The sequence below is a fragment of the Schistocerca cancellata genome, chromosome 1, assembly GCF_023864275.1.
Source record: "Schistocerca cancellata isolate TAMUIC-IGC-003103 chromosome 1, iqSchCanc2.1, whole genome shotgun sequence".
Lineage (NCBI taxonomy): Eukaryota > Metazoa > Arthropoda > Insecta > Orthoptera > Acrididae > Schistocerca > Schistocerca cancellata.
In genome coordinates, this window is record NC_064626.1 from 1,269,331,913 (window position 1) to 1,269,357,010 (window position 25,098).

The 25,098-nt window shown below is 38.6% G+C and overlaps 1 protein-coding gene across 1 annotated transcript in view; it reads right to left on the reverse strand.

The window, feature by feature from the left end:
• Window positions 1-23,283, reverse strand: part of LOC126145508 (uncharacterized) — a 65,486-nt gene extending 42,203 nt beyond the window's left edge. The window contains exon 1 of the mRNA XM_049915566.1: window positions 23,130-23,283. The gene's annotated coding sequence lies outside the window, so the exon portion shown is untranslated. The remainder of the gene's footprint in view (window positions 1-23,129) is intronic.
• Window positions 23,284-25,098: the final 1,815 nt, after the last annotated feature.

Below are 25,098 nucleotides of genomic sequence, written 5' to 3' on the forward strand. Positions count from 1 at the left end.
TCTGCAAATATACTTCAAGTAATGTACAATACGTGATGTTTTTCAGCTCCCACCATAGAGGAGAACTTTTAAGATGCGAAAAAACAAGACGTTCATTAAGAACAGAATTGTATCCAGATGACGAGATGTTCCGGCTGGAGACCCGACGCGAAGACAACCAATTACTACACCGGGAAAGTTTACGGAGCCACCCAAGAACAGACACAGCTTTTAAAAAAATGTTCTCTACACTGTATCAACAACTGACCATCACTACAATAACATAAAATCCTATGCTATTTTTGCTTAAAGAGGGTAAATTTAACTTACCAGAATGAATTACTTTGAAGTAAAACAAGATGTTTGAGAGCTTAATATATACAGGGTAATTCACGAAGATATGAAAATATTTTAATATGTTATTCTATAAGTGAAACTAAAGAAAAAAGTTCACATAATCATAGGTCCGCAAATGTTTACTTACAGAGTTTCGGCTAATAAAAGATTCTGCTTCAAATTTAGCAACTTCACTGATATGAAGTCATCACAAAACTGTACGAGGTTAAAGTAAAGCACGATTTCCATTTACTTTGTTGTTATTGGTCTGATGAATCTAATAAAACATGTCCCAGACGTGTATCTGCAGTAGTTTTCCAGGACATCCAGAGAAGCAAAGGTTACTGTACAAGTAAATTTGTTTACTTTCATTAAGAATGTAGAAATGTTTATGTCATTGTTTGCAAACGTTAGAGAGTTGTTTCAGTCGTTTCCTAGCCTTTAAACGAGTAATTTCTCTGTATTTTTCAGTGAAACCATTTAATAACAACTGTAAATTTAGTGAAACCACTTAGTACGTGTTGCAGTTTGTAGAGTACTTATCAAATAGGGATGCCTTTCAAATTTACGACAGAGGAATACGCCGATATTGCATTTATGTATGGAAAATGTGATGGTAATGTTAACGGTGCAGTTAACGAAAATCGCGTACGGTATCCAGCTCCGATGATTCCGAATGCACGAATCATTAGCGGAGTGTTCCGAATGTTACGGAAGACAGGTTGTCTACCTAGCGTTAATATTCAGTACGAGCGCTCGATACGGGAGGATGATGTTGAATTTATTATGGATGCTGTTCAACGTAGCCCAGGTACCAGTACATGACGTATCTCGCAACGATTAGAGATTTCACAATCTAAAGTATGGCGTACACCGATGTACAATAACCTGGATCCTTACCATATCCTAAAAGTGCTTCATTTACATACGGAAGATCCTGACCTTGGCTTGGAGTTGTGCTACTAGTTAAATACTAATCGGCGGTTACAAAATTCATTTTATTTGCTGATGAGGCACAGTTTACTCTAGGTGGTATAAACAATTTACGTAACGAGCACGTATGGTCTGAAGCAAATCCACATGCAACGGTGAAACGCAATTTCCAGCAGCTATTTAGCATAAATGTGGTGTAGTATAATCAACACACACTTTATTGGACCATTCACTTTCCCAGGACGTGTAACTGGCGAGGCCTACTTATAATTCCTTCAAGCAGAAATGCCCCGCTTGCTCGAAGATGTTCCACTTGCTACGCGATTGCAAATAAATTTTCAACGTGACGGCGCGTCTCCAACTTTCACCAACGCCGTTACTACACATTTAAATGAACATTTTCCCCAGAAATGGATTGTTCGTGGTCTACACGTCTGTGGCCACGCAGACTGCCCGATTTAACACCAATGGATTTTTGTGTATGAGGATGGATGAAAGACATAGTTTGTGAGGACAAAGTCAATACATGTGAGGCTTTACTTGCTCGCATTCTGAATGCAACAGACGAAATTAAGAACAACACTGTGAAACTGAAACAAGCAACAAAATCTGTTCATACACGTGCAGCTAAATACATTGAACTCGGTGGAAACATTTTTGGACATTGGTTGTGAAAGCATTGTGAAATTGTATGTACACTGTACAACTTCCTTAACGCTGAGCATTGTTTTCTCCGGTTTAACATGAATTCACGTGTGGTGTGGCATTAATAAAAGCAGATTATCTGACAAATTCAAACAGTATCAGTTAACGTTATTACCATCACTTATCCAAAATTGAATTCTCTAAAACTTCTGCTGAAAACTTTGTGAAATTGTCTGGAATTTAAAAAACAAATTGGGCGAATCAAAAATTTTACGAATGTACGTGTTTGCTTCTCTGCCTGTTCTGGAAAACTATTACTAAAAATAAATTAAGAAAATGGATGGAGATGTTTCATGAAAAGACAGTTCAGTGAAAAAATGTATGCTTGTTCAGATGCAGATTGAATGACATAGATTGTTCAATACAAGATGAAAGCCCATGTCCAAAAAATGTGGATATGTCTTTATATGTATTTCAAAGAAATACTTCCGACTACAGTCCGCCAGTGAAAGAGAGCGAATATACCACAGTGGATTACCACTGGCATAAAAATATCTAGGTACTAGAAAGAGGCAGATACATGTTGAGCTGAAATCCAATAAGACTTCTCAGTATATTAACTATGTTAAATCGTATAAAAACTGTTTATGAAGGTTCTAAATGCAGCAAATGAAATGGAAAACTCTAAATTCATTAAAAAGCATAAAAATAACTCCAAGGTCATTTGGAAGGTTCGCAAATCTGAACTTGGAGTCAAACATAGCAATCAGAAAAGATTTGAAATAAGGATACAAGCAAAATAGAAGTAAATCTTGCTCAGATGTTGGAAAATTTTAATGAATTCTGTATAAAGGTAGCAAAATCTGATACTGATGTATACTCCTATGGAGGTAATTTTCATTATTTGGCTCAAATCAGAACAAGACTGAGAGTCCAATAAATGTGACAAAGTAAGACTAAAAGATGTAGAAAAGATAGGTATTAAAGCTAAAAAATAAAAATTCTGTAGGATGAATTGAAATATCTGCCAAAATAATTAAAGCAGCTTCAGATACAATAGGGCACACACCCTAAAAAACAATTATCAGTCACGTGAAAAACTTCCTTTTCAGACTTTTCAAATTATGCACAAGTGAAATCATCACTTGAAAAAGGCTCCAAAGAACGTATGGAAAATTACCATACGATTTCCCTTCTTCTCTTGTTGTCTCAAGTATTTGAAATAATCTATTCAGTTCTGTTCAGTTCAGTTTGTCACAAATTTAATGTAATCTCAAAAATTAATTTGGCTTCCAAAATGACAGAAGTTCAATTAATACAGTTAATAGATTCGTAATAAAGTTAGTCCCACTTTAGAGAAATCACGAAAAGCTGCAGGAACTTCTGTGATTTATCGAAAACGTTCAACCATGTGAAACACTCCTTATTATTGCACAAAACGAAAAAGTATGGAGTTTTTAGTAGTACCTTACAGTGGTGTAAGTCATATCTAACAGCAACAAAGCATAGAACTGTCATAACATCAAGCAAAGAAAAGTACTCCCCAGAGTGAAGAACTGTTTCACAGGGGTACCATAAGGCTCAGTTCTAGACACAATCCTGTTTCTTTTTCATGTGAATGACTTACCAATTAACATAAACTATCATTCAATTTTGTTTGCTGATGACACATCAGTACTGACAGAAAATAAAAATGGAGAAGAAACACCCGAAAATTTCATAGAAACTCTAGATAACCTAGAAGTCCAGTTCCATTTGAATTGCCTAAAATTGAATATTTCAAAAACACAGCTGATGCAATTTAAGACGAAACCATCTAAGATAAATTATATTCAGGTATGTGCCAAACAAAACTGTGATGAACTGAAAGACCCTCCACGGTTCGACTACCATGTTAGAAAGCTGCCACTAAAGCAAAGAGAGGTTCACTGCAAATTTAAAAGTAGCCAGTGTCTTACAGACAAATAAAATGTAAACAATGTCAAAATCAGTGCATGTGTGAACCATTCAACGAATATGAAAGTAAAATTCTGTCTACCGATTTCACAGAAATCGTAATAAGTTTTGGTCTCACGCTAAATCAGTAAACGGATCTAAGCTATCTGTCCACACACTTGGTCGTCTGTTACGAGTTGGAATATAATAACGTTATTTCCGCTGCGCAATTTGGCATTAGGAAGGGCAGATCGACTGTTCAAGATATGGACTCTTTGATTAAAAAGGTGCTTAGTGTTTATGCACAGAAAAACTTCGCTCAGGCTACTTTTTGCGATACTAGCAAGGGCTTTGACTGTGTACAGCATGCTTCACTTCTCAACAAATTAATTGGAATCATTAACAATAAAGTAGATAACGAATTTGAATTATTTCTTAATAACTGTAAACAAATTGTGTGTATCAAGAAGGAGAGATAGCAGCTAGCTGAAATGAAGTGTGGTGTGCCACAAGGTTCAATTTTGGAAATTTTGTTATTTATTCTAATGATTAATTTTTGGTTGGTTGGTTGGTTTGGGGAAGGAGACCAGACAGCGTGGTCATCGATCTCATCGGATTAGGGAAGGATTGGCAAGGAAGTCGGCCGTGCCCTTTCAGAGGAACCATCCCGGCATTTGCCTGGAGCGATTTAGGGAAATCACGGAAAATCTAAATCAGGATGGCCGGACGCGGGATTGAACCGTCGTCCTCCCGAATGCGAGTCCAGTGTATAACCACTGCGCCACCCCGCTCGGTCGATTAATTTTTGTCATTTTATATAAATACTCACTCCATTCTCTACGTTGGTGATATACTTTTTTCCGATGTCAGTCCAGGCTTTGAGACTCTTCATACTGTGACTAGAAACACTCTTTCACAAGTACCAATGTCGTTTAGAGCTAATGGATACTTGCTCAGTGAGAGTAAAACTCGACAAATTGTGTATAGTTTAAGATATTAGCCATTAGAAGACTGTTTAGGTAAAGTTTTTTAGGTATTGTCATTGATAGTAAGTTGTCTTGGGATCCACACATTTAGTATGTTAGTGCAACGTTGACTAGAGAGGAGTACGTGTGAAGAAATTTAAAAAATCGTGTACCTTTGTTTTATGTGTCATCAGTCTATTTTACTTTTTTCACAGTATTGTATCCTACAGGTATTTATTTTGGGGCAATAACACACATGTTCAGGATATTCTCGTACTTCAAATGAAAGTTATAGGATTACTACAAACTCAGAAAAATTTTCCCACTGCCGACCATTGTTAATTGATCTGAAAATATTTACTAATAAACTTGTACATTTACACTCTTTTCTTGTACACAATGAATAACGTATTAGTATACCAACTTAGACAGAATTTACACTCTCATGACGCTAGAAATAATAGGCATATTCACGTAACTATGGCATTCTTTTTTGGGCAACAAACGCACAAAATATGAACACAATTTTCAAACTCTAGAAAAGAGCCACAAGAATAATAACCAAAAATGCTAGTCGAGCTCATTGTAAGTATCTGTTCAAAACACTGGGGATTTTAATTGCTCCATGTGAATACTTTTACCAGTCAGTTGTACACATAAAATATAACATTGGTAATTACTGCACAAACAGCTCTCTCCATGACCATGCAACAAGAGATAGACTCAACTTATCAGAATGAAATTTTCACTCTGCACCGGAGTGTGCGCTGATATGAAACTTCCTGGCAGATTAAAACTGTGTGCCCGACCGAGACTCGAGCTCAGGACCTTTGCCTTTCGCGGGCAAGTGCTCTACCAACTGAGCTACCGAAGCACGACTCACGTCCGGTACTCACAGCTTTACTTCTGCCAGTATCTCTTCTCCTACCTTCCAAACTTTACAGAAGCTCTCCTGCGAACCTTGCAGAACTAGCACTCCTGAAAGAAAGGATATTGCAGAGACATGGCTTAGCCGCAGCCTGGGGGATGTATCCAGAATGAAATTTTCACTCTGCAGCGGAGTGTGCGCTGATATGAAACTTCCTTCCTTTCTAGAAATACTTACTATGCATAGAACAATACTAACACCTCTTCCTCTTTCTGAGCTCAACATCTCACTCATTAGCATCTCACTCAGTTTTTCAGGATAGCAAATGGGAAGTTGTGGTACAGAAAATGGCCCAGAGATCACCAGTGTCTGTGTGCGCGCGCGCGCGTGTGTGTGTGTGTGTGTGTGTGTGTGTGTATGTATGTGTGTGTACTGAGTGAAGGGTTATGAAACAATGTGTGTATAGTGTGTACAGTGACTGATACTGAGATATGACTGAAGAGTGTGGCATTACATCATTTAATAAGTTATTTGTAAAAAAAAAGTATTTATTCCAGGAGTAAATCTAATGATTGTATCTATCTAGAAGTCTGTAAATATATGTGTATACGAATTAGCTTATTTTAAATTGGCCTAAACTTCTAAATACTTGGACATGTCCTATATCCTTGTAAAAAGAGATCTACATATGTATAAAGCTACTACTACTACTACTTACTGCAGACTACATAAAATATTGAACAGCTATGAAATGGTAGGTTGAAAACGTTTAACAAATTGCCTCTAGAATGGGTAGAAGCTCCACTTGACTTGCACAAATCCTTTTTACTCAATTAATGAATATTATTAATGTGAAAATGTGACAGCATAGTGGCAATTCTTTGGAGAGTGAACCACAATTTCTATAACATTGTTAATGCAATACGTTTTGTTCAAATCGTTTTTACTTAAATATTGTACTTTATTGGAATCTTATTGTAGTTTTTAGCTTTTATGAAGTAATCTTTTTTGTGTATCTACTGTATATTTATATACATTTGCAACTTGACGTTGTCTATTCCTGTAACAGTTGAACGACAGTAAAATTTTAGTTATCTATTTTATTCCTAATGGCCGTGAAACAGAAGATGACACATAAAAGGCGGAAATACTGAACGTCTGTTTCCAAAACTGTTTCACAGAGAAAGATCACGTTGTAGAGCCTGTTTCCTCCTTTAAATCGTCGAACAAATGAGAAAAAGAGACAGAGATCGAAATAAGTGACCATGGGATATAACAGCAACTGAAAGCGCTCAACAAAGATCACGCCTCTGAGCCTGAGGGGATACCAGTTCGATTTTACACAGATTATGTGAAAGAACTTGGCCCTCTTATAACAGCAGTGTACTGTATGTCTTTAGATGAGCGAAACGTTCCAAATGATTGGAAAAAACCGCAGGTCATTCCCGTTTTCAGGAGCGGTCATCAAATGGTACACAGAACTATTGGCCTACATTTCTTATGTTGTATAATTTTGGGACATGTTTCATGCTCGCGTATGATGACATTTCAGGAGAAAACAATGATTGTGTGAAACCCAGTTCACTCTGCTATCCCAGGAGATTCAGCGTTAAATCCTGAGCTTTCTGGGGTCGCGGCTCGTGACGTGACGCCCCCAGTACCTAGAACTTGCCGGTAGATGTCACATATAGTCAGTCGTTCTTTTCCAGAGCTTTGAAAATGACCGCAATGTATTTTGAGTAATTGTCGGATTTGTCACGCACTTTTTATGTGTTTGCATTCTGGCCAGACAGCAGTTTGAACAGAATTTACGCTTATGATTGTATACATGTGCGCTTATCTCATAAGGGGACCTTGTCGACTGACCCTGTTCGATTTCTTTGTATATATTTATGAAATTTGAAACATCTGCCAGCTGTTTTCTTTTAACTTTGTCGACTTTTTAACTGTCCCCCAGTGCATGTCCCCGTATTAGTGTATATTTTAACACACATCATCTCCAATTAATTCCAATTAATATGTATTTTATGTCCCCCTTTTTATCCCCCTTTTTATGTAAGAGTTCCACTTTCTGTATTTTTGTAAAGCAATTTGGCGGAAGAGCAGTGGACTGTGCCACTGCCAGCCTTCCCTTACCCATATGGGGCAGGCGAATGAAATTACAATAAAGAAAAGAAAAAAATTTGAAACATCACCAGTTTCCTAACACAGTGCAACACAATTTAAAAAAGAGAAAGTAAAAAATCGCTTCTAATATAATGCGACACAATGTTACAAAACAGAAAGTCAAAAACGTTGCTTATAAAAATGAGAGGATTTCCGAGCTCTATTAAGTATTAAATTTTTCACTGAAGTCAAACAGATGCTTGTAGCTTCGAGGAATGGTAGGTAATTTAAGCGTTTCAGGTTCGAATCTCCCCTACAGCATTGTTTACTTTAATTTAGATTCTATATTTTTGTCAAGGACAAATTATGATAAACAAATATTGAATCATAACTTTCTGATTAAGATAACACCTTTTTATTTTCAATCATTGGTCACAAGAAACAAAATATAATTTGACATAGATATGTGAAATTACTTATAGATATGTGAAATTACTTATAGACATCAATAATATCCCAGAATGAATTTTTCGCTCTACAGAGTAGTGTGCGCTGAAATTAAACTTCCTCACATATTAAAACCTTCCAGAAAATTCCATCAATAATACTGGCGCATTTCGTATGCTCGTTCCTCCACAGAAAACAAATCTTAAAATACCCAAATCTGTAGTCTATGTTCGTGCTAGGTCAGTGACTTGTCTCCTGAACGAGCTCCTAAGCAGAAATTTGAAGCTCCATACATATGCTTTACATGTACGGTATTGAACTCCATATACTGTCAGCGTAAATAGCGCTAAGGAGATGTATTATGGATCCAATAAGCATACAGTAGTTCAAAATACGTTTACTACCGTATTTTCCGCAATTTCATGTTATGTCTTTGCCTCAATGCCAGAGGTATAAAGATGGAGTTTGCACTCGGCTATCGCCCATTCGTACGTCCCGCCCCAGGTAGGCAGAAACATGGCTGCCGTAAAGTAGCGACGTTGGCCACTCCCTCGACGACCCGCTGCGTGTGACATCTAGTGGCAGAATGGCGAGACGCTACGAGCTACGACCCTGGAAAGACCAGGTATTGAATTTTTAAAACTACCGTAGGCTACCACAAGTAGCTATGGTAGTTTTGCACGTAGCTCAGATCAATTAAAGTCGTATCTGTATTACCTGTTCGTTGGGTGTGTTGCGGACCTATCGGGCATTATGTCATAACAATAGCTTTCTTTGCGTATGCGAACAGCGTCGTACTAGATTCCCCAAAAAACTGGAAGAGATGAACCGTCTAGAAACTGAGTAAGGATATATCAAGGGTAACATGCGGAACATTGTTGTTCTACATAGTTATCCACCTGTCTGTTGCTTAAGAATAAACAGTATTTATAACAAAGCTGAAATTGTCAATGTTTAATTCAGGTTTTATTCGAAAATTGTCGATTTGTAACGTGAAACAGAGGGATGTTGTACAAAAAAATAAAGAAAACAATACAGACTTATCACACAGTGCTAGAAAATGCATTACTTCAAAATAAAGATAAAATAAAAAAAACGCAAAACATTTTTCACATTTACCAACAACAGAGAACTCTTTTATCATGATGTTATCTGTGTGTGTGTGTGTGTGTGTGTGTGTGTGTGTGTGTACGTTTGAGGCAAATATATGTACTTAAACTGTATTGCCTCAAAAGTAATTGCTTTGTTTACATAAAAACACGGTAATTATGCGATCAACTAATTTTTCTTATTCATAAAGTGCAATTTTATTCCTTAAGGACTAACACAGAATGAAGTAAGGTTCTAATTACGTGCAAAACAAAGAAACAAAAAGCAGTCACTGGCTTCCATTTCCTCTCTTATACATTCAGTTTGTAAATAAAAACTGCCATTTCTTGCTGCAAATTACTAAATGGGTATTTGTGTGCTTGCTGCAGATGATGGCCACACAAACAAACTTGACATTCATTTATATTTGTATCCCTATCAATACTACCCAGTATCCTACCATTTAGTAGGTCATTTATTGCCAGTAAAGCAGATGTCAGCCTCAGATTCATTGGAAAAATCCTCATGAAATGAAATTTAGTCCATCAACAATGGAAGTGACTTACAAAACACTCTTTCAACCAATACTTGAATATTTCTTGTCAGTCTGGGATCTGGACCAGATAAGGTAGACAGAGGAAATAGAGAAGATCCTAAGAAGAACAGCATGTTTTGTTAGAGGTTCATTTAGTAAGCACGAAAGCTTCACAGAGTTGCTCAGCCATATCCAGTGACAGGCAGTAATAGAGAGGTGTACTGCAGCACAGTATAGTCCACTGTTAAATTTCTGAGACCATGAAAATAAAATTAAAGAGATTCGAGCCCACACAGAGGCTTACAAACATTTGTTCTTCCCATGAACTAAACACAACGGACAGGAGAAGAGAGAAATGACAGTGTACACAAAGTACCCTCCACCACACACCATAATGTGGCTTGCAAATTATAGATGTAGATGTAAAATTTGCAGAAAAGAATTATCAGAAAATATGTGCAGCACAAAGTCAAGAGAATCGTATCCGCCACCATTAGGGGACCTAAATATACTGAGTGTTACTTCATTATACTTTTTTTTTTTTTCACAGATAATAATCGTGAACTGTTTCTTCCAAATAACTCCCGGCATAAGTGTGAAGTGTGACTCTAGGAGCAAAGAAAGTTTCATGCTTCCTAGACACAGACTCAATCTTTTTGCACAGACTCCACAATATATGAGAAAGAAAATATGCAACATGTAAAAAGACAAAACTTCTGAAAGACTGAAACTGAGTAAATAAAAAGAAAATTATTTACATATTACTCTGGTACAGAAATGTTATTAGTTTATTTGACAATTTTTTCAATGATGACCTGACCTTCTGCGCAGGATAAAAATTATATTCAGACTGTTTAGTTACAAGAAATCTTGTGTTACATATATAATCTATTACAGTTGCAAGCTGATGAGTGTCCTTTACAGCATATTAATTATTTTACTTGTATCTTATGAGCCAAAAAGTTCTGATTCTGATGCTTGGTCGTAGACAATGCATAAGAATGTTGTAGCTACTCAAGCCAGGGTCTCAGTCTTAAAAATACACTCCTGGAAATGGAAAAAAGAACACATTGACACCGGTGTGTCAGACCCACCATACTTGCTCCGGACACTGCGAGAGGGCTGTACAAGCAATGATCACACGCACAGCACAGCGGACACACCAGGAACCGCGGTGTTGGCCGTCGAATGGCGCTAACTGCGCAGCATTTGTGCACCACCGCCGTCAGTGTCAGCCAGTTTGCCGTGGCATACGGAGCTCCATCGCAGTCTTTAACACTGGTAGCATGCCGCGACAGCGTGGACGTGAACCGTATGTGCAGTTGACGGACTTTGAGCGAGGGCGTATAGTGGGCATGCGGGAGGCCGGGTGGACGTACCGCCGAATTGCTCAACACGTGGGGCGTGAGGTCTCCACAGTACATCGATGTTGTCGCCAGTGGTCGGCGGAAGGTGCACGTGCCCGTCGACCTGGGACCAGACCGCAGCGACGCACGGATGCACGCCAAGACCGTAGGATCCTACGCTGTGCCGTAGGGGACCGCACCGCCACTTCCCAGCAAATTAGGGACACTGTTGCTCCTGGGGTATCGGCGAGGACCATTTGCAACCGTCTCCATGAAGCTGGGCTATGGTCCCGCACACCGTTAGGTCGTCTTCCGCTCACGCCCCAACATCATGCAGCCCGCCTCCAGTGGTGTCGCGACAGGCGTGAATGGAGGGAGGAATGGAGACGTGTCGTCTTCAGCGATGAGAGTCGCTTCTGCCTTGGTGCCAATGATGGTCGTATGCGTGTTTGGCGCCGTGCAGGTGAGCGCCACAATCAGGACTGCATATGACCGAGGCACACAGGGCCAACACCCGGCATCATGGTGTGGGGAGCGATCTCCTACACTGGCCGTACACCACTGGTGATCGTCGAGGGGACACTGAATAGTGCACGGTACATCCAAACCGTCATCGAACCCATCGTTCTACCATTCCTAGACCGGCAAGGGAACTTGCTGTTCCAACAGGACAATGCACGTCCGCGTGTATCCCGTGCCACCCAACGTGCTCTAGAAGGTGTAAGTCAACTACCCTGGCCACCAAGATCTCCGGATCTGTCCCCCATTGAGCATATTTGGGACTGGATGAAGCGTCGTCTCACGAGGTCTGCACGTCCAGCACGAACGCTGGTCCAACTGAGGCACCAGGTGGAAATGGCATGGCAAGCCGTTCCACAGGACTACATCCAGCATCTCTACGATCATCTCCATGGGAGAATAGCAGCCTGCATTGCTTCGAAAGGTGGATATACACTGTACTAGTGCCGACATTGTGCATGCTCTGTTGCCTGTGTCTATGTGCCTGTGGTTCTGTCAGTGTGATCATGTGATGTATCTGACCACAGGAATGTGTCAATAAAGTTTCCCCTTCCTGGGACAATGAATTCACGGTGTTCTTATTTCAATTTCCAGGAGTGTAGAATACAAGAAACAGAAGGCCCTTGGTAAAGAAATAGAAAGGAGTAAAAATAACTAGAAAATCACAGTTTATGGAGATTCCACTATTTATTCCATCTTAGACACATAAAGTTACTGATGTCCAGCTACAATTTGATCCCCACTTGATTATTCTCTACAAAAACATATTGACGTAACACAACAGTGACTGATAACTTATTTCTAAACACGACTGTATTTCATTGTACAGTTGCGAGTACAATAGTAAATGGTCTCACTTGCCATGACGACCAACATAAACCCCATAAATCAGCGTAAGCTATTTAGGAAAAAGTGCAATTTCACAAAATCTTAAATACCGACTAATTTAAATAATTCAGACACAATTTACTGGATGAACAATGGAAAGTAGATTACCCAGAACATTCTACACATGAGAAATTTAATTCTTTCCTTCTAATATTCTTCAGAACACCAAAAATCTAGTTGCCCTGTATAACAGCTCAGGCACATTTACAGCTCAAGGCTAGTTAAAGTGTGGCTAACACTGCGGATCAAAGTATCTTATGGCAAGAAGATACAGCTTTATTGCACAAAGCTCTGATCAAGAATTAAGTATTCACTGCAAGTAGTATTAAGAAATTATTTGCTGTATTATCAAAAAGAGAAAAGTACATGCACTCTGTACAAAAAATTTAACATTCCAGGAGCAGAGCAAAGACTGTTGTTAGGTAGCAATAAAGAGTGGTTTGGTAAGCCAGAATGAATTTTTCACCCTGCAGTTGGAAGTGCACTGTTTTGAAACTGCCTGGCAAACTAAAACTGCGTGCCAAACTGGGTCTCAAATCCAGAACCTTGCCTTTTGTGGGCAATGTCTTTACCAACTGAGCTACCCATTCTGCCCTCACATCTCTATTTCTGCCATTGCTTCTCTGCTAGTTTCTGAATTTCAGAGTAGCTCTCCTGCATGTGGTAAGTGCACTGGCTGCAAAAGGCAAAGTTCTAGGTTTTAGTCTTTGTGTAGCATACAGTTTTAATCTGCCAGAAAGTTTCTACCCAAATGATGCTTAACTCTCTGATGACAGCAGCAGTGATATACATAATGTGACATTCAAATGCTGGTTGTCAAATACAATTAAGTGTAATTATTTACATATAAAGCTAAGAGACATAAAGCACATAAAATTTTGTGATATTTACATTACTGACACATTGTTACATATAGTGTGATTTATTACAACTTAGCTTGACAGTAATCAGAACTTCATGTCACTTAAATCTGATTCCTCATACTGTTTTATGGAATAGTATGCTTCCTTCTTAAACCACTCTACTAGAACATCCTTAAATGTACTATAGAGAACAGAATGGACAGCTTTTGGGAGTCCATTGAAAAATCTGAGGCCTAGAGATTTGTGGTTGTTGAGAACCTTAGCTAGCCTGCTGTAAGGTATATGAATTGACTGTCCAGTTCTCGTGTTGTGACCGTATACAGGCATCTTAAGGTTAAAATTATTTAAATTCTCTTTAACGCTCAGAAGGCAACTACACATATAGGGGCCTGGGATTGTCATAATACTGAGCTCTTTGAAGTGATCTTTAGAAGATTCTCTTGGTGTACATGCTGCTATACATCTGATAGCCTTTTTTTTGTCACTTGAATACTGGTACAGTTTTTGAGCTGGGTCAGTTACCCCATGGAAGAGTTCCACAGGTAAGGTGAGAGTGGAAAAATGCAAAATATGTGTATACTAGCAAGGTTTTGCTTACATTATTCCTCAGTTTGTACAAAAGATAAATCATTTGAGAAAGTTTTGAGCACAATTTTTCTAAGCTGAGTTTCTGATCTATGTGGAAACCTTAAGTTTGATGATTTTTTTATGTTCATTGGAGACACTTAAACTGAAAACAGTGTCTTCAATTTCATTGTTATTAATTTGTAAATAATTTGCCTGGAACAGGTTGGTGCATCAGTCCATTGCTACATTTACATTAAGTTGCAGCTCCCCTAGATCATCATATTCTGTGATTATAGTTGTATCATCTGCATATAGTACTGCCTGACATAGGAAAAAATGAGGGTTAGTCATTTATATATACAATGAACAGGAATGGACTCAGTACTGAGCCCTGTTTAACACCTTTTGTAACATTAATGAGTCTGACCTTAAGCTGTTTATAGTTACCACATGTTTTCTGCTGCTTGGGTATGACTCAATAAGGTGAAGAGCATTCTCTTCAACTCTGTTGTATTTGAGCTTTTTGATAAGTGTACTATGGGGGATAGTGTCAAAAGCTTTCCTCAAATCTAGAAGAGTTGCACAGTTTGTTTTCTTAGTCTCAAAGGAATCTTACATTTTTTATGACAATCTCAACTGCTTTTACAGTGGAAAGATGAAGTCTGAAACAATATTGTGAGGACCTAAGTAGATTATTTTGTTCGCAGTGTTGGTTCATCTGTTTGTGCATACAAATTTCTAGACTTCCTAACAGAACCTGAAAAGACAGACGGAAAATACTTGTGGTTGGAAGTAGTTCCTACAACTTTACTAAAATAGACCTGGTATACATCACCCGCAAGCATAATGTTAGGCAGCTCAACTGTTAGAGAGATCACAAAAATCATTAGTTCACCGAAATGTGGGAATACTTCTGCCTATGACAGTATCTCAGCCAGTGTACTAAATTCATGGCTGACTCAATAGTTCCTCCATTGAATTACTTTCCTCAACAGTCATCAGGTCAAGGATTATTTCTTGAAAGACTAAAGTATACTGTAGTAATATCAGCTGATGAATGTGAATATAAGCAGGTGACCTCTAATTACAGACCAATCAACTTGTATTCTCAAGTACATGGTTAGGGCAAGTTGCTATGCAGTTGTAACAGTGGGAAATGACATCACTACATGACTATACAAGTCTGAACTCCTTAATTTTATTAGAAAACACTTTCGGAAGACCTGATTGTGATATGTATCTCACATATGCAGTTATTTCTGTTTTTAAGGCACAAAGGGTGCATGGGCGATTGCAATACACTACAGATTTTGCTGGGTCACAAAGAAAAAAGTCTGGTGGAATAAGGTCTGATGAGTGAGTGGCGTTTAGGTTTTCTGAGATGACTCATTCCCCAAAAAACTCTTGCAGAACATGTGTTGTTAGCTGTGTCCACAAAACCCCCATCTTGCTGAAACCATGAGTGGTTGATATCATCCTCATTTAGCTGGCCAATGAAATTGTGGATCATTAAACAGTGACTTTCAGCATTCATAGTTTCTTCAAAAAGTAAAGTTCCAATAATGAGCTGTCTGGATATTGCTACCCACACTCCAATTTTCTAACTCCACTAACTGTGCAATGATGTTTCAAGCACAGCATGAGAATTATGCATTGACCATAACCACACATTTTTTGTGTTAACATTACCACAGAAGTGGAACAAGGTCTCATTTGTATTGAAGGTGACACGAAGAATATCAATGGTATTCCTGTCAGCAAAAGATGCACATAATTTTCGGCAATGGATTCACTTTTCATGATCCACATTTTTCAGTTCTTGGTCTGCTGTCACTTTCTAAGGGGATAGTTTCAGTGTTCACTTAACCACTAGCAACATCCTGCATACCTGTGGTTTTATTGTTGCATTTCATTTCATGGAATCTTGTAGTTTCATATCTTGATGGACTGAAATACTGCAAACTGAAACTTGTATGTGAGATATGATGTGTGCAGTACACAAAGTAGGTTTTAAATGTGGTTTAATCCAATATATTTTCACCATATTAATACTCATGGCCAGTTCTAGATTCACAATTCATGGTATACGCAAGTAAATAGAAACCACCTCATTCCTTGTAATCCCAGAGTAATGAGGATCATCCAACAACTAAACAACTTAACAAATTTAGTTTAAGATCACAGTGACACACCAAAATAATTTGTCAGAATTGGATCAATGATTGGAACAATGTGCATGAAATAGTTATCATAGTGACATCATTGATAGCATTGTCTCATAAATATTTTTAATGGAACATTAGTACTCAGAAGTCACAAGTTTACAGTTTCACATGAAATTTTCAAGAGAAATGATACTACATATGCTCACCTTCTTTACAAATGTACTTATTGTACATATTACTTTGGGGCACAAAGTGTCACTTTAAACTACAAATAAGTGTGAGCATTAGGATAGTAATGTGCTGATATTAACATATCCGACATATATCTGTTAACTCTACTAGTGAAAGCCTAATAGATAACATCTTCTCAAATGTGGTCACACATGAAGTTGCAGTTACAAATGTGAATTTAGAATTATCAGATCATAATGCACTAACCTTTTATCTCACTGCAACTCCCAAGGAGGAGGAAAGTAAAAAGGAGTACAAACGATTTTTCTCTACTGAAAATTGTAATCAGTTCAAAAATAATTTAAAAAATGCAGTTTGGTCAGAGGTCTTGGGACAAACAAACACATACTTTGAAATGTGTTTCCCAAAAAAGCTTTTGAGTTATAGATCATCTGGATCCAAAGGGACCTGGATTACACCCGGAATTAAAAAGTCTAGTGAAACCATGAAATTATTAAGCTTAAAGTTAAAAATATGTCAGGATCAGCAGTTTGTTGAGTATGTGAGGACATACAAAAAGACTTACCGCAAAGTAATAGCAAAAGCAAAATTATTAAGTAATGATAGATTAATACGGCAGGTTAGTAACAAGTCCAGAATGATGTGGAAAATGGTAAAAAAAGAAACTGGGGGTCAAACTAAAGAACAGGAAATCAATCTTAAAAATAATGAAAATATCCCCATAGAAAAAGATGTCATGGCAAACTATGTAAACAATTATTTTGTAAATATTCCCCTTACTTTAAGTAGTAAATTTAAGCAACAACCAACAGTGATGACTCCAATGGTAAATACCAGCATGATGGCAATCCCAACAGATGAGCATGAAGTTCGAAAAGTCATTAAATGCTTGAAATTCAAAATGTCCTCTGGGTTGGATGATGTACCTATCACATGTGTGATCTATTGGATGCTAAATAAATAAATAAATAAGAAAATTGCTCCATGTGTTGTCAAACCTATAGTGCACATAGCAAACTTGTCCCTTAGTGAAGGAATATTTCCAGATAAACTTAAAATCTCTAAAGTGATACTTCTATACAAAAACGGTGACAGACATAAAATCGAAAATTACCGACCTATATCTCTCCTCCCAGCCTTCTCCAAAATACTTGAGGAATTAATGAAAATCAGGGTTACAAAATATCTAGAAAAACATAACTAATAAAACTAATAAATAAACTAATAAATAACAGTCAGCATGGTTTTCGAGCAGGGCACAGTACAGAAACAGCCATATTGGACTACACAACAGAAATAGTAAGAAATTTGGAGTCAAATAAACAGGTTGTAGGAATTAATCTAGATTTATCAAAAGCCTTCGATACTGTGAACCATGTAATATTACTAGGGAAACTTGAAGCAATAGGCATCAGGGGTACTGTTAAAAAATGGTTTGAATCTTATCTGCAAAACAGGTCACAAGTTGTTGAACTGAGGTCATCCAACAATCTTCACAATTTTAAACTCATATCTGAACCAAAACAAATCAAAATAGGTGTTCCACAGGGCAGCATTCTGGGCCCATTGTTATTTCTAATTTATATCAATGATATACAGGCTCCAGACACCTCAGCCAAAATTCTACTATTTGCAGATGAGACGAGTATCATAATTAGTGATATAAAAGAATCATTGTGTACCACAGCAGAAAAAATGCTCTCATACATACAGTCATGTTTTTATTCAAATAAGCTGACATTAAATACACTCCCAGAAATGGAAAAAAGAACACATTGACACCGGTGTGTCAGACCCACCATACTTGCTCCGGACACTGCGAGAGGGCTGTACAAGCAATGATCACACGCACGGCACAGCGGACACACCAGGAACCGCGGTGTTGGCCGTCGAATGGCGCTAGCTGCGCAGCATTTGTGCACCGCCGCTGTCAGTGTCAGCCAGTTTGCCATGGCATACAGAGCTCCATCGCAGTCTTTAACACTGGTAGCATGCCGCGACAGCGTGGACGTGAACCGTATGTGCAGTTGACGGACTTTGAGCGAGGGCGTATAGTGGGCATGCGGGAGGCCGGGTGGACGTACCGCCGAATTGCTCGACACGTGGGGCGTGAGGTCTCCACAGTACATCGATGTTGTCGCCAGTGGTTGGCGGAAGGTGCACGTGCCCGTCGACCTGGGACCGGACCGCAGCGACGCATGGATGCACGCCAAGACCGTAGGATCCTACGCAGTGCCGTAGGTGACCGCACCGCCACTTCCCAGCAAATTAGGGACACTGTTGCTCCTGGGGTATCGGCGAGGACCATTTGCAACCGTCTCCATGAAGCTGGGCTACGGTCCCGCACACCGTTAGGCCGTCTTCCGCTCACGCCCCAACATCGTGCAGCCCGCCTCCAGTGGTGTCGCGACAGGCGTGAATGGAGGGACGAATGGAGATGTGTCGTCTTCAGCGATGAGAGTCGCTTCTGCCTTGGTGCCAATGATGGTCGTATGCGTGTTTGGCGCCGTGCAGGTGAGCGCCACAATCAGGACTGCATACGACCGAGGCACACAGGGCCAACACCCGGCATCATGGTGTGGGGAGCGATCTCCTACACTGGCCGTACACCACTGGTGATCGTCGAGGGGACACTGAATAGTGCACGGTACATCCAAACCGTCATCGAACCCATCGTTCTACCATTCCTAGACCGGCAAGGGAACTTGCTGTTCCAACAGGACAATGCACGTCCGCGTGTATCCCGTGCCACCCAACGTGCTCTAGAAGGTGTAAGTCAACTACCCTGGCCACCAAGATCTCCGGATCTGTCCCCCATTGAGCATGTTTGGGACTGGATGAAGCGTCGTCTCACGCGGTCTGCAAGTCCAGCACGAACGCTGGTCCAACTGAGGCGCCAGGTGGAAATGGCATGGCAAGCCGTTCCACAGGACTACATCCAGCATCTCTACGATCATCTCCATGGGAGAATAGCAGCCTGCATTGTTGCGAAAGGTGGATATACACTGTACTAGTGCCGACATTGTGCATGCTCTGTTGCCTGTGTCTATGTGCTTGTGGTTCTGTCAGTGTGATCATGTGAGGTATCTGACCCCAGGAATGTGTCAATAAAGTTTCCCCTTCCTGGGACAATGAATTCACGGTGTTCCTATTTCAATTTCCAGGAGTGTACAAAGAAAACAAACTTTATACAGTATGGAAGCAAGTGTCAAGGGGAAAATATGTGCCTTATGATGGATAGCAAACAAATAGAAAAAGTGTACACCACAAAGTTCCTGGGAATGCGAATTGACCAAGATTTAAACTGGAATGAACACAGTGTATATCTTACTCAGAAACTTAGCTCAGCATGTTTTGCCTTAAGAATAATATCCAAGGTATGTAGCAAAGAATGTATTAGAGCAGTGTCCTTTAGTTATTTCCAGTCAGTTGCAAGCTACGGCATAAGTTTTTGGGGAAAAACCAGGTCAAGACTAAATGACATTTTTATTATGCAAAAAAGAGCTATTTGTATCATGACACACAGCCCACCACAAACTCACTATAGACCCTTATTCAGACAACTCAAGATACTGACAATGCTATCGATATATATTTTTAAATGCCAGGAAATGATCAGTAAAAATAACTGCGATCTCCAAACCAACTCAAGCTACCATGATCACAATACAAGGCATTGTAAAGACTTCCACATTTCCTATGTAGCAAAAACTAGGAGTCAGAAACATGTTAGCCACTTAGGAATAAAGCTTTTAAATGCACTTCCATCTCAAATTAAGGAATTGAAAGGCAAAAATAATTTCAAGTGTGAAGTAAAAAAATACTTGATGGAAAAATGCTACTACAGTTTAAATGAATACCTGTCTCAGACTGTGGATTGAAACCTGTACTTATTTTTTAAAAATTCAAACTAATTTAATTATGTTTTCAACTTCATAATTATGGTACTTATGAAAAATCTGTTAAATATCTGTAATACGTTTCGTGTATAGGGCGTAGTTCATGATCTATAATTGTTTATCATGAGCATGTACTCTTGTTTTTGTGTAATAAGTTCTTGTACACTACTTATGTACTATGTGTGTGTAATTTGTTTTGCTGTTTGTATATGTTTGTCCAGTTATTATGTGTATGTATTATTATGTGTTACATGTAATCAAATGACAAATCCTATATCACATGTGTGATCTATTGGATGCTAAATAAATAAATAAAATAAATAAACTGTGTACTAGTCAGACATGGACTCTAATGCGACCTGGCATAATTGGGTCTAAGTGTGTTCATTGGGTCATTTATCAGAATATTTGTGTCATCAGCAAATACTTTTGAAGAGTGCTCCAGTTTCTTTGTTATATCACGTTCCTTCTTTCGGAATTTAGTTTTATTTGTGTGGTATCATTTGCTAATGTGACCTTCAATTTTTTGTTGGTAAGATTTGAATCTATCTGTGCAAGGGGCATTCATTTAACACCTAGGTATTTTAGATCCCCTAGTAGATTTTTAACTGTAAAATCTAAGACCTTAGCAAGAAAATGTCAATAAGGTATTTTTTCTTGTTAAAGGCCTTGTTGGCCAGTACAGAATCTGATAGGGATTCTGTCAGCTGTTTCTCAGCACCACTAATAGTTATTTCACTCATTGGACAATTCTCCTCATTTTTCCTTTGTAAAAGACTATTTGAAAACAGAATTAAGCATTGTTGCTTTTTCTTTGCTACTGGACACGACTTTGATGCCACTTACAGTCTTTACATATGACCAGAATTTCTTTGGGTTTATGTAATAAAATAGTACACCTACAGCCATCTTATAACATTTTTTTTCAACCCTTAACAGATGCTGTGGCCGGTGGGGGCGGGGGGGGGGGGGGTTACTCCACCCATATGCATAATTCATCAGTGACCAATATCTATGAACTGGTTCTCACAGACTACCTGTAACAACAATATTGTGTCTCAAGCCATCACAACATTGTTGTTACAGGTAGTCTGTGAAAACCGGTTCATAGATGTTGGCCACTGATGAATTGTGTATATGGATGGAGTTAACCCCCTCAGCATCACTTAAGGTCTGAAGATGGTACACTGAAGGACCAAAACTGGTAGCCATATAACAAATAACATCATAAGGATGTCTGTAGGTGTTCTATTTTATTACATACATGAACAGCCAAAGTCCCTCAAACATCCAATCACAACAATGGGTGGTGAAAAACTTCTTTGGGTTTGGTAAAATAGCATTTGACAATATTCTGCTATTGTATTTGTAATCATTGAAGACTGCATGCATTGCTTTCTTGACAGCCAAATGCATTTTATTCAACATCTTTCTATGTATAGACCTATGCTTTGTAACACTATCATGTAAAGGAAAGTTGCTACTCACCGTGTAGCAGAGATTCTGAGTCGCAGATAGGAACAGCAAAAAGACTGTCACAAATAAAGCTTTCAGCAAGTAAGGCATTGTCAAAAAGACAACAGGCACACACACACACACACACACACACACACACACACACACACACACACACACAACACACACACACACACACACACGTGCACAGATGCAACTCACACACGTGATCACAGTCTCAGGCGACTGAAACCACACAATGCTTTATTGTACATTGATTATCCAATAGTCTCTGTTTCTTTAGAAGTGTCTTTAAAGTGACTGCATATCATGGAGGGACCCTCCCATTATGAATTGTTCTACATGTTACATATCTAATCAGTGCATAGTCAAGTATTCTTTCAAATTTGAGGCATCACCCCTTTACATGTTCCCGTCCTGTGCTAAAAGTTTCAAGTTCCTCACTGAGATAAGACGCTATTGTTTTTTTATCTAGTTTAATGAACATATATACCTTTCTACTTGTTTTAGTTGCCTTTTGTACTTTATTGATCATTGTTGCCACAACAGTGTCATAATCACTGATATCAGTTGCGATGGGAATATCGCTGGAGACATCAGGTCTGTTTGTTGCCATTAGATCTAACACATGTCCATCATGATTGGGCTGCTAAACTATCTGTTTTAGCTACTTTCAGAGAAGGAATTTAATAATGTTTCACAGAATGTTTTGCCACTCTTACCACTAATAAAACTGTAATTTTCTGAATTGACTGATTGGTGATTAAAGTTTCCACATGTTTGGTGATTAAAGTTTCCACATGTTTACAGTACAACTGGGCACTTTGCACACTACCAAACTGAGGGTTTTTTTTTTTTTTCAAAACTTTTGGTGACAGGAAGGGAATCTGGTGGTCAACAGAAGGATCTTATTATAGTTTTATGCCCATCCCTTATGCCGAATTTTGCCAAAGGAATCTCACAAGCAGCTTCAATATCTCATTGGGTTTGAGTGTCTTGTCTGCTGCAACAAATACACCACCTCCATTTCCCATTAGCCTAATCTTTTTATATACTCTTAAATTTTCTCTAAAAATCTCACTGCTATCAGCATCAAAACGAGTTCTACATTATACTGTAAACATCTGTTACAATGTTTACTAGTCAACGTATTTGTGCATCAAAAGACTATGAAAATGCAATCTCATTTCCTTCTTTCATAAACAAAAATGTTTTAGTTTGGAAAACTGAATTTGTTCAGTTTGCTGTCTTATAATTCCAGTAAATTCAGATATCTGAAATGGCCAGCAAAGATAAAAAGATATAATATTCATCTCTGCAATATTCTTTTGGATTTAGAAGTTCCCAATTTCAGGCTACAGTCCCAAATACAGTACCTGTTATCAAGTAGACCCAGCATGTTCCCAGATTCAAGCAGTGCTGAACAAAGGCCTTCTTTTATTAAAATATGAGAAAGCAAGGCCACTTGAGGCGTTCAGACACTACACAGAATAAAGGAAACTCTGTGCTCCATTTAGTGCACACTGTGTACTCACACACCACAACATATACTTGCTACTGACAGTACTTGGTATCAATGACTCAAAGGGAGATTAGATAAAGTGTTGGTCCAGTTTGTATAAGAGATAAAGGCAGCGATTCTAGATAAAAGATATGTGACATTAGAGAAGAGAAGAGTGGAGTGTAATTGAGCAGGTCACACAACCACAAACACAAGAAATTCCATAGTCGGTTCCCAGAATGAGATACATCGTAGGTGAACTACTTTACAGACATCCAAGAAGTATGACATCTAGTTGTTGTATTGCTTTAAGTCAGAGTAGAAAATCCTTATTGCTCCATGGCACATAAAACTTCTGTTTTTCTACATTTATGAATAATAATGTATGAGAAGTTTTGCTCAGTCATGTCTGCTAATAATGCAAGTATTGTGAGCAAAGGGCCCAGCTCCACAGTGCAGGATACATCCATGTCAGTCACTAACAATGTACACAAATAGTTCATAGCAATTAGACTACCCATAAATTTTTCAAAAACTAGTATTGTAAATTGATTGACTGTTCCGGTGTTTCTTGGTAGAATATTTTATATATTATGAATGAAAACACACACAACACTGGTGTAATATTCTACTACATCACTGTTGTGTGTGTTTTCATTCGTAATATTATACAGTTTCAGACAACAAATAAAAAACACCAAGTTCCCACAATGGATATTAAAAATCAGAATTAATGAAACAACACATACAAAACTGCTGTGCATCCAGGTAGACAATCAGTTGAGGCAGAAAGAGCAAATTTGATTAGCTGGTCAAGAAACTTAGCTTAGCATGCTTTGCACTGAGATCCATTTCTCACTTTGTTGTCAGAGAAATAATGTTGTCATGATGTGATTCTTGAAGTTTTCATAGTGTACTGAATATTCTATCATGTTTCGATATTGCAGCCAGATCATGTTGACCTCTTGCCACAATATTTCAATTGGCAAACATTCAGCCACCTTCGGGTGAGTGTCCACCACTGAAGACTGCTAGTTTACGATGTCGGCTTTATAGCAAAAATTGGTGTGGATCCACATGCACATTGGCGGCCATCACGGGAGTGTCCTCTATTGAAATTTTCACCCTCTGCAAGTACTCTTCCATCTGTGGCATGCAGGCACATGCATAAAGGTGAAACTGCATGTCTGCGCTCTGCTGGAAAGTGCACTCGCAGTACTAAAAACAAATGTCAGATGTTGCCATACATGTCATTATGAATAAAATGTTTCCTCTCAGAAGACATTAAAGAGATCACCAGGTCCCAAGCCTTGTTCAATTGAAAGCTGCCATCACGATTGATAAGATCTTGAGCTAGACGTATTTCCAAAGATTCTTTAATCACTGAATCCCAAAAGGATTTTGCCATGGCCAAGATTTTTATGGCAGAATAATCCATAGTGTGTCCCATGGTAATGTAATCCTTGGCTACAGCCATCTTACTGGGCCACGAAAGGTGAGAGTTTTACTCATGTTCAACACATCTTTCATGCACTGTGCATATCATCTGATCTATGTAAATTTTGAAATTTCCTGCCTTCCACAGTACCAGATCGTCCTCAACCAAACCAAGAAGAGCACTAATCTTCACTGATGGCCAGAATATTTCTTTAATTTGATGTTCCTTAGGAGCCTGTCTACTGGTTTCTGATGTACGGAAAAAATGCCCTGGACCTGAAAAGCTCCTTCTTTTTGATGTTATGAGTGGTCACATTTCTCCCTCCTTAGCACTATACTAATCTTCGTGAATGTGAATTGAATGGAGTATCATCACTTAACACAAACTCTGAAATCTACAGCACATC